The following is a 13,747-nucleotide window of genomic DNA, read 5'->3' on the forward strand; positions in this document are numbered from 1 at the left end:
GCTAATACCAGGGCACTGACAGGGCTGTAAGTATTGCTAGTTAAGTACACAGCCCTGTGCATTAGCAGTTCTGAAACTGGCTAGTTCCTGTCATTTATCAAGACTTCTAATAGCAGCCCTTTGGCAGCTGCTTTTCCCTTCACTATTTCTGGTGTCATTAAGGGGAGTTCAATTAGTTACAAAGTGGACAGTTGCAGTTAGTATGCAGTTAACAGGAGTGCATCTGATTTACAAACTAGATTGTGTGACTGACATGCAGAGCCATTAAGGGGCTTGTGTATTCTAATAAGAGATGTACATAACCAGAGTTTGTTCTGCTATAAGTAGGGACCTACTCAATTTGCGATTTCATTGATATTGCAAAATCGGTCAATGTCCATGAAATCTGTGATAAAAAACTTACTAAAAATAAAATGCTGGCTTGTCAGTGGGAGCCAAAGGTCCTCATGGCCACTGTGGCCTGGCTGGGCAGCCCTAGGGGCTGAGAGCGGGGCGAGCCAGCACGAAGGGAGCAGCCAAGATGGCAACCACCCCACCCCCTCACTACTGATTGGCTAAGAGGGCTGCCTGTCCTGTGGCCCTGCCCCTCTCCACCAATCAGTAACGAGAGATGGAGCTGCATGACAACCAAACCTCTCATCCAGTCAGCAGTGAAGATGGGGGCATTGGGGCCTCTTGGCCAATCAGAGGTGTGGGGGGGACACCACGATAAGTTCGTGAAAATAGCAGCTGACCCTACAATTTGCCTGCAAAATATGCTGCCTGCCTCTTTGATTTGGGTAGGTGTCTAGCTATAAGCAATAGGTGACATACTGAGATTGGCAACTTGTTATCTAGCTAAGCAAGTTATTCATTTACCTGGTATACATATAAATGGGAGTACTCTGTACTTGTTAAGCTAATGGAGCTGCTTGTACAGTAAAACATCTTGTTTGGTCCCTAATATTACATTTGCTGATCAATAAAGAAAGATCAGGCTCTGAAAAATATGCCAAAATATAAAATATGTGCATAAACGTGCATGCAGTTGTACATAGGAATATATGGTATCATAAAATACCATGTGCGATTTTGTGTGTGTGTGTGTGTGTGTGTGTGTGTATACATACACTTTCATCCTCCACGGACAAAGATGACCACATCCAGTGTGGGGAGGGGAGGGAAGAAGAGAGAAAAGAAGTGGGAAAGAAAAAGGAAAGGAGAAAAGAGAAAAGGAGAAAGAAGGAAAAGGAGAAAAAATGGAAGGGGGTGGCGGTTAGGTCACGTAAGTACGTAGATGACTTGATCTTTGCTTTGAACAGTCTGCTGCAGTACGTACACACACACACACACACACACACACACACACGTTTGTACACTTTAAAATCATGCTAAGACAATCGCAATATATATACACGCTAGTGATTGCCAGTCAAGAATGATGCAGGGTGGGGAAGCTTGCTAACCTTAACCTCCCCCCCATGCCACTGCTGCCTCCCAGGAGATTGCAGGGGGGAGGGGGAGAAGAGCTTGCCCCGCCATCCCCTCCATCCCCCTTTGCCAACACCCTGCGCCATTGTGCGCTTCCAGCTTGCCCCCTTCCGTCCCCTCCATTATGGCCACACTGTTGCCTCTGGGGAGCAGGGTCGGGGTTGGGGGAGGGAACAAGGTCAGCACCACTGGACTCATCCCACCGCTCTGTCCCCTCCATCCCTGCCATCATGGCGCCATGCCACTGCCTCCTGTCCATAATGCTTTTGGAGCACTCTGATTGGTTGTTTCAGTAACCTATCAGAATGCTTCAAGAGCATTACAGACAGACGGACTAAGCCCTTTATTATGTTTGAATTGGACCATTGAATTAAAACCACACTAAGACCATTCCAATTGCACATGGTATCATAAAATACCAAATGTAATTATGTATGTGTATACACACGCATAATTAATGTATATATGCATGCATAATCACACCTGGTATTTTATAATACCATGTGCAGTTGGAATGGTCTTAATGTGGGTTTAATTGAATTGTCCTCTATATATATACACTTTAAAATCACGCTAAGACCACTCCAATATATTGGAGTGGTCTTAGCGTGATTTTAAAGTGTAGACTCTTAAAAACATACAGCCAATCCTAATTGAGAATGATGGAGTGATACCATTGTCTGATGGCTCTTCAGTGATATGTGAAATGAATTGGTGGTCTGTTTCTTTGCCTGAATTCATGCTCATACTCTTAACAGAGAGACCAGGACAGGGTGCTTGAGAGACTTGCAAGAGCAGTTGAGGAAACCTGCATTCCACTGTCCATGATATAAAATCTTGATAATCATCATTTGTTTTTTATTCCAGTAGCATCTATCAGTTTCAAAGCCTCAATGTGCTAGGCATTGTACATACAGAATTTGCCAAAAGAAAACATCTGGTCTACACCCAAACGTGATTTTCTAAAGAGAGAGGACAAGGGAAGGTGTAACATGCAAGCATCGGATGGTTGGTTGGCATCTGCCATAACGGACTTTTCGAGGCAAACTGACGTTTCTCCTTTTGGCTTGTTCAACCTTTGGCCTAGGCAACAGCAACCCCTTGTGTTGTGACAAAAATCTGCCCACCCTTTCTTCTCAAATGTGAAGGTCCCTGCAGTCATACCTGCTTTCCCTTCCACTAGACTAGAAGGACATTTTCTATTGTCTCCATTAACAATGCTTGGAAAGCTTCATGCATCTCAGAGGGCTCCTCAGTACTGGAGGGGTAGGAATTGATGACCCCGGCCTTCCACATGGATAGGTAGAGAACTGCAGTCTCCAGGCTTGTGTGCGCTATGCCTTACTTCAGTAAACTAAACCTGGGACACCCTAGGCAATGTAATTATTCAGTGTCACTTAACTTTAAATCAAAACTGAATTATTCCAATTATGGGCAGTGCTCTTTGGAAATACGAGCATTTCAAAACTCTTCCACTGCTTCCCTTTCAAACGTTTGAAAAGAAAAACTTTGAGTAAATCCTGAATGAGCTAGAACATGCCAGGAATATATGGCAACATATAATGCTGGTTCAGAGACTCAGGCCTGAGTTTTCTGAATACAGTATGCATGTAGCCCCTACTTCAGTGAGGGAAAAAATGTCATTTCCTTTATCTAAAAAATGTAGAAAAAATTCTGCTCTCCTTTCGGCATCCTCAGTAGCAGGAAGGTAATTTACTGTCAGTGACATTAAAGCAGATGAAGAGGAGTATATTTTTAATAGCTTAAGCTGTCACTAATACAGGAGCTGGTTTTGATCAGAGACCTTTTTTAAGTTTCAGCAATCTTTGCAAAATGTTGTCTTTATTTTCAGTCAATGGCAGGAGTTTATTAATAACTGAATCAGTGAGCCACTGTCTAGTCAAGTAGAGTAAAAATGCAAGTTAAAAAGGAATGTGTGTAAATATGGGGGACTTATGGGACAAGAAGATTTTACAATGAAAAAAGAAATGGCTGTGGACTCAAAGATCTTTAATCACAGACCTTGAGAGGCCTTTGTCCATTTAATGTTAATAAATGACACCCCAGAAACTAAATGTAGCACATAGGTTACATGATCAGAGAATTATTTTTCCCCTTTATCCTTACCCAGTGTAGCCTCTTCTGTGCAGTAGCTGGTAGTACATGGCAGAGCTTTTTCAATGGCACTTCATGTGCCCTGGTGTTCAGGCTGGAAGAGGTGGATTGCTGCCATATCACAGGTTAAACCTTTGGGACTATTTGTGAGTTCCTTGCTGTTTTATTTTGAATGAAAAGGAGCTTCACCTCCTGCTCTGTTTGGTTTTTATAAGACACCTTGAGAAACTGGTGCAGTTTGCCAATAAACACATTTTTTAGTTCTTTGGTTCAGAGTGTTGTAAAATATTTTGCTTACAATATAAAGCAAGCACTGTGAATTTGGGGGGCTATAATTCAAATAATGGGTTCTGGTGATGTAATAAACAATGATGGCAAACTCGCATGGCTTGCCAGGTTATCAAAGCCAGTCCATGGAATTATGGCTCTATAACCAAATATCTACTTCTTATTTTGTTCATGTTCACATACTTCCTGAAATGAAGTCATTTGAAACAAATGAGTTATAATATTTCCTAACTCCTGCTGCCAACATTTGTGGATTTTCAGTTATGTGTTTCTTTGTTTTTAATGCTTCTACTCTCTGCTGGCTGAGAGAATCCTACAAATGGAAATTTGACTATATGCAAAGTGCTAAGAAAAGCAAGGGCACAGGGAACCAGATTTATTGTCTGTCTACCCCAGCTTCTGGTTATGGCTGGTGCTAGAGGTCTCTAAGAGGAAGGCACAAAATCCCTCTAGGGCACAGTTACCCTTCCACAGGGCCAGGTTCTTCCTAACTACTGTCATGTAGGAAGTGGTCACTTTATGCCCTGAAGCGCAGCTCCCAATCTGTGGTATGTGTACCACCAGTGGTACGCAGACAACCTGTCAGTGGTACGCAGCAGCAGCGGGGGGGGGGGGGGGGGGGGGGGGGGGGGGGGGGGGGGGGGCACTCCGGGCACTTGTGCCCAGCGGGGTGCAGCTCTGGCCAGCGCTGCACATCGTAGCAAGGGGCGCAGTCTCTGCCAGGCCATCTGTATCGCCAACACTCCCTGTGCACCTGTGCAGCTCTTGCACTCACCAGGCACAAAAGGGAAGCCCTGTGTGCTGGGCCAGCTGCTTTCCCTGCCAGGGCTGCGGGGTGTGGGAGGGAAGCCCAGGTGCCTTCCCTTGGAGGGGTAGGGAAGGCAGCTCACTCCAGCGTGTGGGCTTCCCTCCCATGCCTGGCAAGTGCAGGGAGTGCCCGTGATACAGACTTCCTGGCGGAGAATGCACCCCTCACTGTGATGGCTGGAGCTGCGCCTTACCAGGCGCTCTGAGCACCCACGCCTGCTGTTGCGCCATGGGGGGAGTGCTTGGGGGTCCCCACATCCCTCCCTTACACCCCACACACCCACACCCCACCTGGTGGTACTTAAGGTGGTACTTAAGGTTGTAAATTGGTGGCGCGCAGTCTGTCTGAGTTTTGGAACTGCTGCCCTGAAGCACAAGGGTGCATGTTCCTCTGTAGTTTTTGTACCCCACCTATTATAATTGGGGGGTATCAGCCCCTGTTCCCTAGGCAACAAATAGGCCTGTTATAATTGGGGATTCTCCCAATTGATTCATATTAATTTCAAATCTTTTCTTGAATCTAGCTAATTCTAACGGCAATACGTTGTAGTGGTTATGTTGCTTCTTATATTTATTTTAAATGCATTGTCTTTTGATGGTCATTATCTCATATTCAGCAGCCAGGTTTCATCTTGACTCCTCATGAAACTTATCAAGTTCCTCTTTCAACTTAGAAGCCTTCTGATTTCATCACCTATCTTTGGACCCCATTTTAATTTTGCTATGTGTGTACGTGATCCACCAGACCTTAACATAGTATTCTAGGCAAGCCTGTACCATTAATCAGCACCAGCAGTCAGCAACCTTTTTAAACTGCTGGCTATAATACCCCGCTGGGGCCAGAGATGGGCAAGTGCTAGGACCTGACAACAAAGGTAGGCAGCACTTACCACAAAAACCCCATGTCTGTGGGCTGGACACAGTGAGCACCCTATACAATTTTTTTAGTATTACTTTCTCTCCATTTCCTTAAGTATTTTAATGACCAATTTGTATAGTCAGTCAGGTTTTTATGGAGCTTTTCATAAGGAAATCTGGGTCTGTCTTCTAATTGTTTGATTCTAAATTGACCATAACCAATGTAAGAGGATAATTCAGTTCTAACATGCATTTCCTGTGTATTTGTCAACTGTGAATTTCATCCAAATTCATACTACCTTATTTCAAGTTTAATCCTACTGAAGTTCCTCATGGTCTTCTCTGTCCTGACTAAGGTATATGACTTGGTCATCTTTAGATTTTGTTAGTTTATCCCTTCTCTCCTGTCCATAGATATGCACAGCAAATCAACAAAAAGGGCCTGGGGTGTTTTTTCCTTTCTTATAGTCTTTCTGTAAATGTTAGTTCTAAAAATAAATGGTGAAAACAAATGAGTCAGGGGTGTGATCTGTATATTGCCAGTATCCCTTTAAGTGTAGAAATCTGAATTCTTTAGAGGTTTCCATTACCGCTCTGGGTTTTTTTTGTATCTAATCCACTTCCCCTAAAAGCCAAGTGTGCTCAGACTCCTTTCCCTATCCAGTGAAAACCTGCCCTTTTTTAGCTTGCTTTCTGCTGCCTTCCTGTTCCCACTAAGGGGCATTCCAATGCTACCACGTTCTCAAATTCATGGTGGTGCCTGCTCCCTCCAGTTGGTCACTCAGGGCATCCCAACCCCAGTCCTAGACTTTCTGATGAATTGTTGGATGCACGTTACTGTTGGTTGTTGCTGTCACAATTTTTTTGACATGTATACAACATGTGGGCCTGAAGTGTATAGTTACTGTGTAGAACCGGTAGCTTCAACAGCGATTACGCTGCATCTAGACCACTGGTCTCCATCCTTTTTAAGTAGGAGATCACCTATTGGCATTTAAAAGCAACCCAAGATCTAAAGTGTGTGGGTAAGTCAGTCCCACCCGGCTCGGGACCCACACTACCCCTGCTCCTGCCTCTGCAGCACTGTCCCTCACAGCAGGGGCCACGATCTAGCTCCCGCCCCTTCCCTCCTCCACGGACTGACCTGCTGGGCTGGGGCGCATGTGTGCATGCACGCAGGCACTCAGCCCCCCACCTCAGCCTCAGGCGACTCCAAGAGGTTCTGAGATCTACTGCAAGAGTCTCCAAGATCTACCAGTGGATCAAGATCCACTGGTTGGTGACCACTGATCTAGACCACCTGATGCTTGAAACACTAGAGAGTGACTTGCGAGATCTGGGTTTGGTTCCCAGCTCAGCTCCTAAACTATTGTTTGATGCTGAGCATGTCATTCAGTGTCCCCTTACCCCCACTACCTTCCCCATCTTACCTTCCCCCTTATCTGATTTCAGTCGTAAGTACTTTACGGAACAGTCTCTTAATAAGTGTTTGTGTTATTACAGCATGGAGTAAAATGGCAACCTGGTCTTGTTTGAAGCTTCTAGGTGCTACTGTAATATAAATAATAATAACGTTAATCCTAGAGTAAAGAAAATAGCCTGTGTGGGAGGGAACAACTGTTTGGTATTCTTTCCTGAGAGAGGTAATTCTCAACCTGACATTTTCAGACTAAGTATTTTTGTTTGTGCTAATGCTGCATAATAAAGTAATTGGGTAGTTAGCAATTATAGAAGGAGGAAGTTTTAAAAAAAAAACCAACCCATCACCACATGTCTGTGTGGTAGAGGAGGGGGGTTATATCTGTGGCTGGTGCCACGGCATAATAAATTATATAATTTCTCTAATAGCTGACAGAATTGGACCCAGCTGTTATATTTTGTACCCATTCAGCCACTGAGCTGGATAAAACATTTCAAAATGTAGCAATTAAGAGCAACCCATCAGCTTTATTATTTTTTTTAACTCATTTTGCACAAGTGCCATAAATTTCAACTCAAATTTCCTAGTAAATAGTGCTACCTGCTGAGGAAAGGGAGCCAGCCTTGCTTTGTTAGAGAGGCCAGCCATGCATGCAAATGCAAATGTTAATTCTCCCCTCACGCTGGAGAATGAACTATGGCAGTGCTTGGTTCTAGAAAACAGTGTTCCAGACACTGATTGTGGTTTATTTATATATTTAAATTCTTTTGCAAGCTAAATGGGAATGCAAACCTCTTAGAATATTCATGCTCCTGCACTAAGTGTAGTAGTTTGGTATCGCAAATGTATTAACCACAGGTTTACACCAAACATGCAAAAACAAATTAGAATGAGAGGAATACAAACACATTTTCTCATTAGGGGATAGAAGTATGTGCTGACTGTAGTACAAATATATTTTTTATTCCATTTGTGTAACCTTTGGTATTTTAATGAAGTCCTGTTCCCATGCATGGCGTATGGTTCACTGTCAGATAATTTAACAGTGAGAAAATCTGCCTTGAATAAATTAGAATATATTTGCAAATTAATTGGTTAATTAGATTTTAGACATCTCTTGGGGACAGGAGAGAAACAGATGTGTGCAAAAGCCACACAGATAGTTGGGGGATGAGTGTTTCTTGTAGAGTTTATCACTCAGTTTTGTGAAAAGCAGGCTTCTGTGGGTGCCAAAGTTCAACAAATTCTATTTTAAATATGAAATTCTGGAATTTGACTTTCTCCATGCTGCTAATTGTTTGGGGATCACATGCAGAACAGGTTGGACATCTTGTCCAAATAACTGCATTTAGAATGAGCAAGGTACCACCTGAGTCTCTTCTTTCTTGATGTCATCTTAAAGTGGCCGTGCAACCATATGGAACTACTTTGAGCTAAATACTTCCAGATTAGGAAAAAGCTGTCGGTTGATTCAGTAGAAGTTTTGGCAACTGGCATGAAGAAGCAAATCTAGAATGGGTCTTGAGATTTAGGCAAATGACTACCAGTGAGGGTTGGGGGAGGAGGGGTTTCATAGCTACATTGATATTAACATAGGAAGTAACTCCACTGAGATTCACATCTGGGTAAAGAAGAACAAAATCTGGCCAATGCCATCCATCTGACTGTGATTCACTCCCTAAGCAGGCTTGGAAGGAGACGGTACCATCTCACATGCTAAGATATTTGCCTTTCTCTAATGAGCATTTTTCATGTAATTTTTTGACAGCCTGTAATTCATTCTCACTCTGCTCTGGGACTTGGAGAAATTGCACAATAACTACTTGCTACTGCTTATTAAAAGTAATTAGAAATCGTAATACCAAAATAGCAGTTGTGTATTCATTAGTGACCTAAACACCTAAAAAAGTATGTCTTGATTAATGTCTAATTGGGAAGCAGGGAATTTAAAAGTTTCAAGAATTAGAACTGTTCAAAAATGGGCAGGAAATGATTTTCAGTTTAAATGCAGTGTGATAGCTAATTGCAATCTAGCTGTTCTTAACCAGCTATGCTGATTTTAGAGGTGAGATGTTGGCACTTGCAACCCTTGTGCTATCCTGCTAGAATAATCCCACAGATTAAGACAAAATCAGGAGACCAATTATTTCATTCTCCTTTTTGGAAGCAATGCAGATGCTGATCAGTTACTTTTATTTTATTTTATTTTATTTTATATGCTTTCAGGATTCCATTTTAGATATTTTAGAACCTTTTGGCAAAATGTTGCTGTTTAAAAAACAAACAAACCATATTTGTTATGTGTAGTCAGGCAAACCAGAGTCCATTTATGTGCGTCATTGATCATTTTACAGACAGTCCTACAGGCTGAACTCAGGGCTGACCCTTTGCTTGTCTGGGGCTTTAACACAACTATCAGAACCAGAAGTACTTTTCCTGCTTCACTAACCTCTCACAGGCACCAAAACCAGGACGTTGTTGGAAGAGACTTTTGAGCCGTGTTCTTTGTTTGACCTTCATAGTCTTTTATAAACAGAAGACAGAGCACTGTAACCATCAGATTGGCTTCTCATTGCTAGTGATGCATGTGAAAGTATATGGCTGAATTTTTCAAACTTGGATGCCCGAAGGTTAGCAGCTAAAATCATGTGGGAACTGACCTCATGGCAGGGTATCTCTGTGAGTGCCATGGCTGCTAGGCAATGTGCTTCATGTATCACCAGCTCGGAGGTAAGCACTGGGGATGTTACTTTCTCCAAAACCTGGTCCTCAGAGGATTCCCATAAATACTTACACTTTTCCTAAGGTTTCTGGAAAGTTAAAAGTATAAAAACACTTGGGACAATGGCTTTTTAAGCTACACTAAATAAAACAGCACTTTCTAACCCAGCCCTTAAGGGCAACCAAGTTCAGGATCATAAAGTTCAGAGGCTAGTATACTATCTTAAAACCTGCAGTCTGCTGCCTTTTCTCTGTAGCAGTGGGTAGTTCTGCCTCTCTGCCAACCTCAGAGTCATTCGCTGCTTGGGACTCAGCCTTCTGGTCCCAGCTCTTCAAGCTGCCTTGCTTTTCTTCTGCTGCCTCCAACTTTCTGCTCTTATGCCCACACAGCATCTGACTCTTTCTTCTCTCTTCTTACCTTGACCGGCTATTCTCTGTATGCTAGGAAGCTCTCTGCCACTGGACCGGAATCTGAACTGGGTAAGGCAGTTACCAAATTTTACAGTGGCTGTTTTGTCTGACGATGCCTGTCATGCAAACCACCCTGGCGACTGCAGTGTGCCATTGTACCTGCCATGCCCCGGACTGCTGTGTCGTAGGCCCCAGTTCCCTGCCTGCTTACAGCCCTGGGAGTAGATCCTAAGAGATTGCTCACATGCACAGACATAAGCATGTATACGAATGCAGGTTCAGAACAGTAAGATGATCAGTCCATTATCTTGCACAGGCGCTACATGTATAGAATCAGAGTGGAGGGCAAATGGAGTGTGCACGGGCATTGTCTGCGGTACTCTCCCAAACAACAAGCCAGTTGAACAACCTGGCAAATACCACGGTCTTGGGGTGAAGGAACCTTCCCTGTTTGAGGTGAAGGAGGCGGTGGATATAAAGGCATTCTGGGGAATGCTTTTAAAAAGAAAAGGATTAACATGCCCACTCACCTGCCCTACCTTCCCTAGAAGGCTTTGGTTGAATCCCTCATTCAAGCAACATTTGTTGAGAGTTTTGACATTCAAAGGTAGACAGTTGTGGCAGCACTGGGACAGGCTGCCAAGTTCATGTCTCACTTTTAAAGGCTTCTTTCAAATTTCTTTGAATTCCCACCGAAATCGAAGCTGAAAGATCTCCCATGAATTTCTTGGGAATCTGCTGACAAAGTAATTATCATGTCCTCAAGAATGCCGTGGAGAGGAAGCTCACCGAAACATACCAAGCTTGTCAGGTCAGAGAGAGAAGAGAAGGTAAGAAAAGCAGTTAGAGAGAGAGAGAAAAGCTGATAGAATACTTGCTGGCTTCAGTCATTTCTAATTTACCATGTTTGGGAGACACCTGTGGAGACCACAGCTAGATAGAGATGTCAGGATGTGGGGGAGATACTAACCACATTGCCTGAGCATCTGGCTGTTTCTGTGCCAAAGACGCATTTACATGACAGAGCTACAAAATGTGACAAAAAGCAAGGTATAGAACAAGTTGGTTGTGTTTGCAAGGTGCAATTTGAAGTGGTTAGACCCCCTTCTCCCTTGAATGTAGATATAATCTGATGACATTAAAACAAGCACGCAGCTGTGTCTCATTCTCTCTTCCCATACCAGAATATTAATATGCAAAGCAAAAATAGTTCTGGGTAGAACCGCTCAGTGTAAAAGATAATAAATGAAGATGTTAACTAGCAAATCAGGCGGCTTCAGTACGTTTCAGGTAGAAAACCAGCTGCAATATTAGACACAAAGGTAGCGGTAGAACATAGTACATAAGGAAAGCATATTAGTTCCCATGACTTTGTGCTGGTTCCTAGATTTTTGTGCGTGTTGTCTGACCCACTTGATTAGCAAACAGCAGCCAATGACTTTGGGGAAGGTTTAGGTAATCCATGATTTTTAAATATATACCTAGGCAGTACCTGCTTTTTTTCTTTTTTTTTTTGGTGATTCATGGCTTAGTTCTCTCATTAGCAATATAGGAATATATATAGTGCCTCTTGTCTGCTGATTCACTGCTCCTGTTATCATTACCTTAATTAAAACATTCCATAAAAGCTTTATAAGATGAAAATAAAAATACAATAATGTATAGAATAACTTTTTCACAAGTTTTTAAAACTATCTTTCAGAAGATGACGTCGGATAAATTGTTGTCTATTTAATGATACAGGGTAGTTAAATGCACATGAAAAACGTATAGATTTATATTGCCTTATATGCATTATGAGTTTTCCAACAGGGGTAATATTATTATTACTGGATTAGCAGTAATATTTCTCTGTATCACACTTGGGCAGCATTGGAATTCTACACAGAAAGTCAAATGTATAAGATGGGTCTTTGCCCAGTGGTGTTTATAATCCGAATCCATGCAGTATGCATGATACTATCTGGGGAAGAGCTTTTACTTTTACTCAGGTGTTGGTAGAACAGTATCAGAATACATGCTCATATATTAGAAGTATTTATAGAAAATTCAAAACAGTGTCTTTCTTAAAACAAAGTCAGTTTAATAGAGTCTTAGAGTTGAAGGTCAGCAGAGATCATGTAGTTGGGCCTCCAGTATGTTGCAGGTGAATAAATGTTACCCTGTTTACACCTAAATTGAACTTCCAAAAGGCATTTAGTCTTGATTTGAAGGCATCAAACTGTCACTTCCCTAAGCAGTCTGAGAGTGTTTAATCATTGGAGCAATGTTTAAAAACTTACACCAAATTTCAAATTTAAATTTGCCTAGCTTCAGCTTCCAGCTGTTATGATTAGATAAAAGAGCCCTTTAGTTCCTATCATTTTCTCCCTTGAAGACACTTAAACACAGTACTCAAGTCACCTCTTGGTTGTCTTTTTGTTAAGGTAAATTGATTGAGCACTATAAGTCTGTCCCAGGAAGGCATTTTTTCCAGTTACTGAATCATTTTTGTGGCTCCATGCTGTACCCATTCCACATATTCCACTTCCTTTGTAAAATGTGGAAGCAAGACCTGGATAAAGGATTCCATTATCCCTTATTATTATCATGGATTCTGTGGACTGAGGTCAAATTGCCTTCTTCCTCTGGCTCACTCCTCCCCTCTTTGTATAGCCCAGGATTACATTAGCCCTGCCAGTTAGTGTCACACTAGAAGTTCTCGGTGGGCACGTCTACATGAGCTGTTTCCTGCACAGTAGACTTAGTTGCTCAGTAAACGTTGCAGATCTACATGTGTACCCCAGTTAGGCTGGAGTAAACCAATTTACTCCACAGTAGGATAGGACTTGTAAATATGCACATGTAGAGGCACCCACTGAGTTGTTTCTCCACGGACCCTAAATGCTCTGCAGAGTTGCTGGCTTCCAGGATAAAGTCCTGCTTCAGGTACTGAAGTATTACCAGGGATTTTGGTTTAGTCGGTTTTATGGTCTCTTAAGATGCATGTAAAGTCTGACCACATATCGTGGAGCCATTTTAAAAGCCTGCCCCGGATCTGCACCTTTTTAGTCTCCCATGTCAGCAAAAATTGCTGACATGTCTGAAGTGTGAATTGAGGAGCTGCAGTAGGAAGGAGACTATATCAGAGACCATCTGGAATATGAGAGAGTAAACTCGGGGAGAACATCTGTTTGGAACTTCGTGGAGATAGCTAGCAGCCCGATTTACCACCCCCAGGGGAATGGTATACAAAACCCAGACTCTGCTGGGAACCATGCAAGTGTGTATACAAGCCAGTACAGGGGGATACTATTGTTGTAAAGATACATGAAACTAAAGTTATCCTATACGGGAACCTCATTTTCAGATTTCTTCAGGCATTTGGCACTGATTGCTGTTCCCGCCCACCACTGTAAGATAAAAGCAAGAGAAGCATAATAGTGGCTTTTATTTATTACATTGAGAGGAATTCTCAAAATAATATGAATATGTAATAGGATCACTCTGACCAGATGCATTTTATCTTCAATATTTAGAATAACATCCTCCACCTACACTCAGCATCTATGTTGCTGTTGTTCATCAAGAAGAGTGGCTGCTCCCATATTTCGGCATTTAGCATCCAGTTGAGATATTCTAGTTCACAACTGGCCCAGTGGCCGTTGCTCTTTATTT

The 13,747-nt window shown here is 42.5% G+C and overlaps 1 protein-coding gene across 1 annotated transcript in view; it reads left to right on the plus strand.

Moving 5' to 3' along the window:
* The window catches only part of EXT1 (exostosin glycosyltransferase 1), a 246,426-nt gene that overhangs the window by 179,168 nt on the left and 53,511 nt on the right, over nucleotides 1-13,747 (plus strand). The gene's annotated exons all lie outside the window — the stretch shown is intronic.

The sequence above is a fragment of the Alligator mississippiensis genome, chromosome 3 (genome assembly GCF_030867095.1).
Source record: "Alligator mississippiensis isolate rAllMis1 chromosome 3, rAllMis1, whole genome shotgun sequence".
Classification (NCBI taxonomy): domain Eukaryota; kingdom Metazoa; phylum Chordata; order Crocodylia; family Alligatoridae; genus Alligator; species Alligator mississippiensis.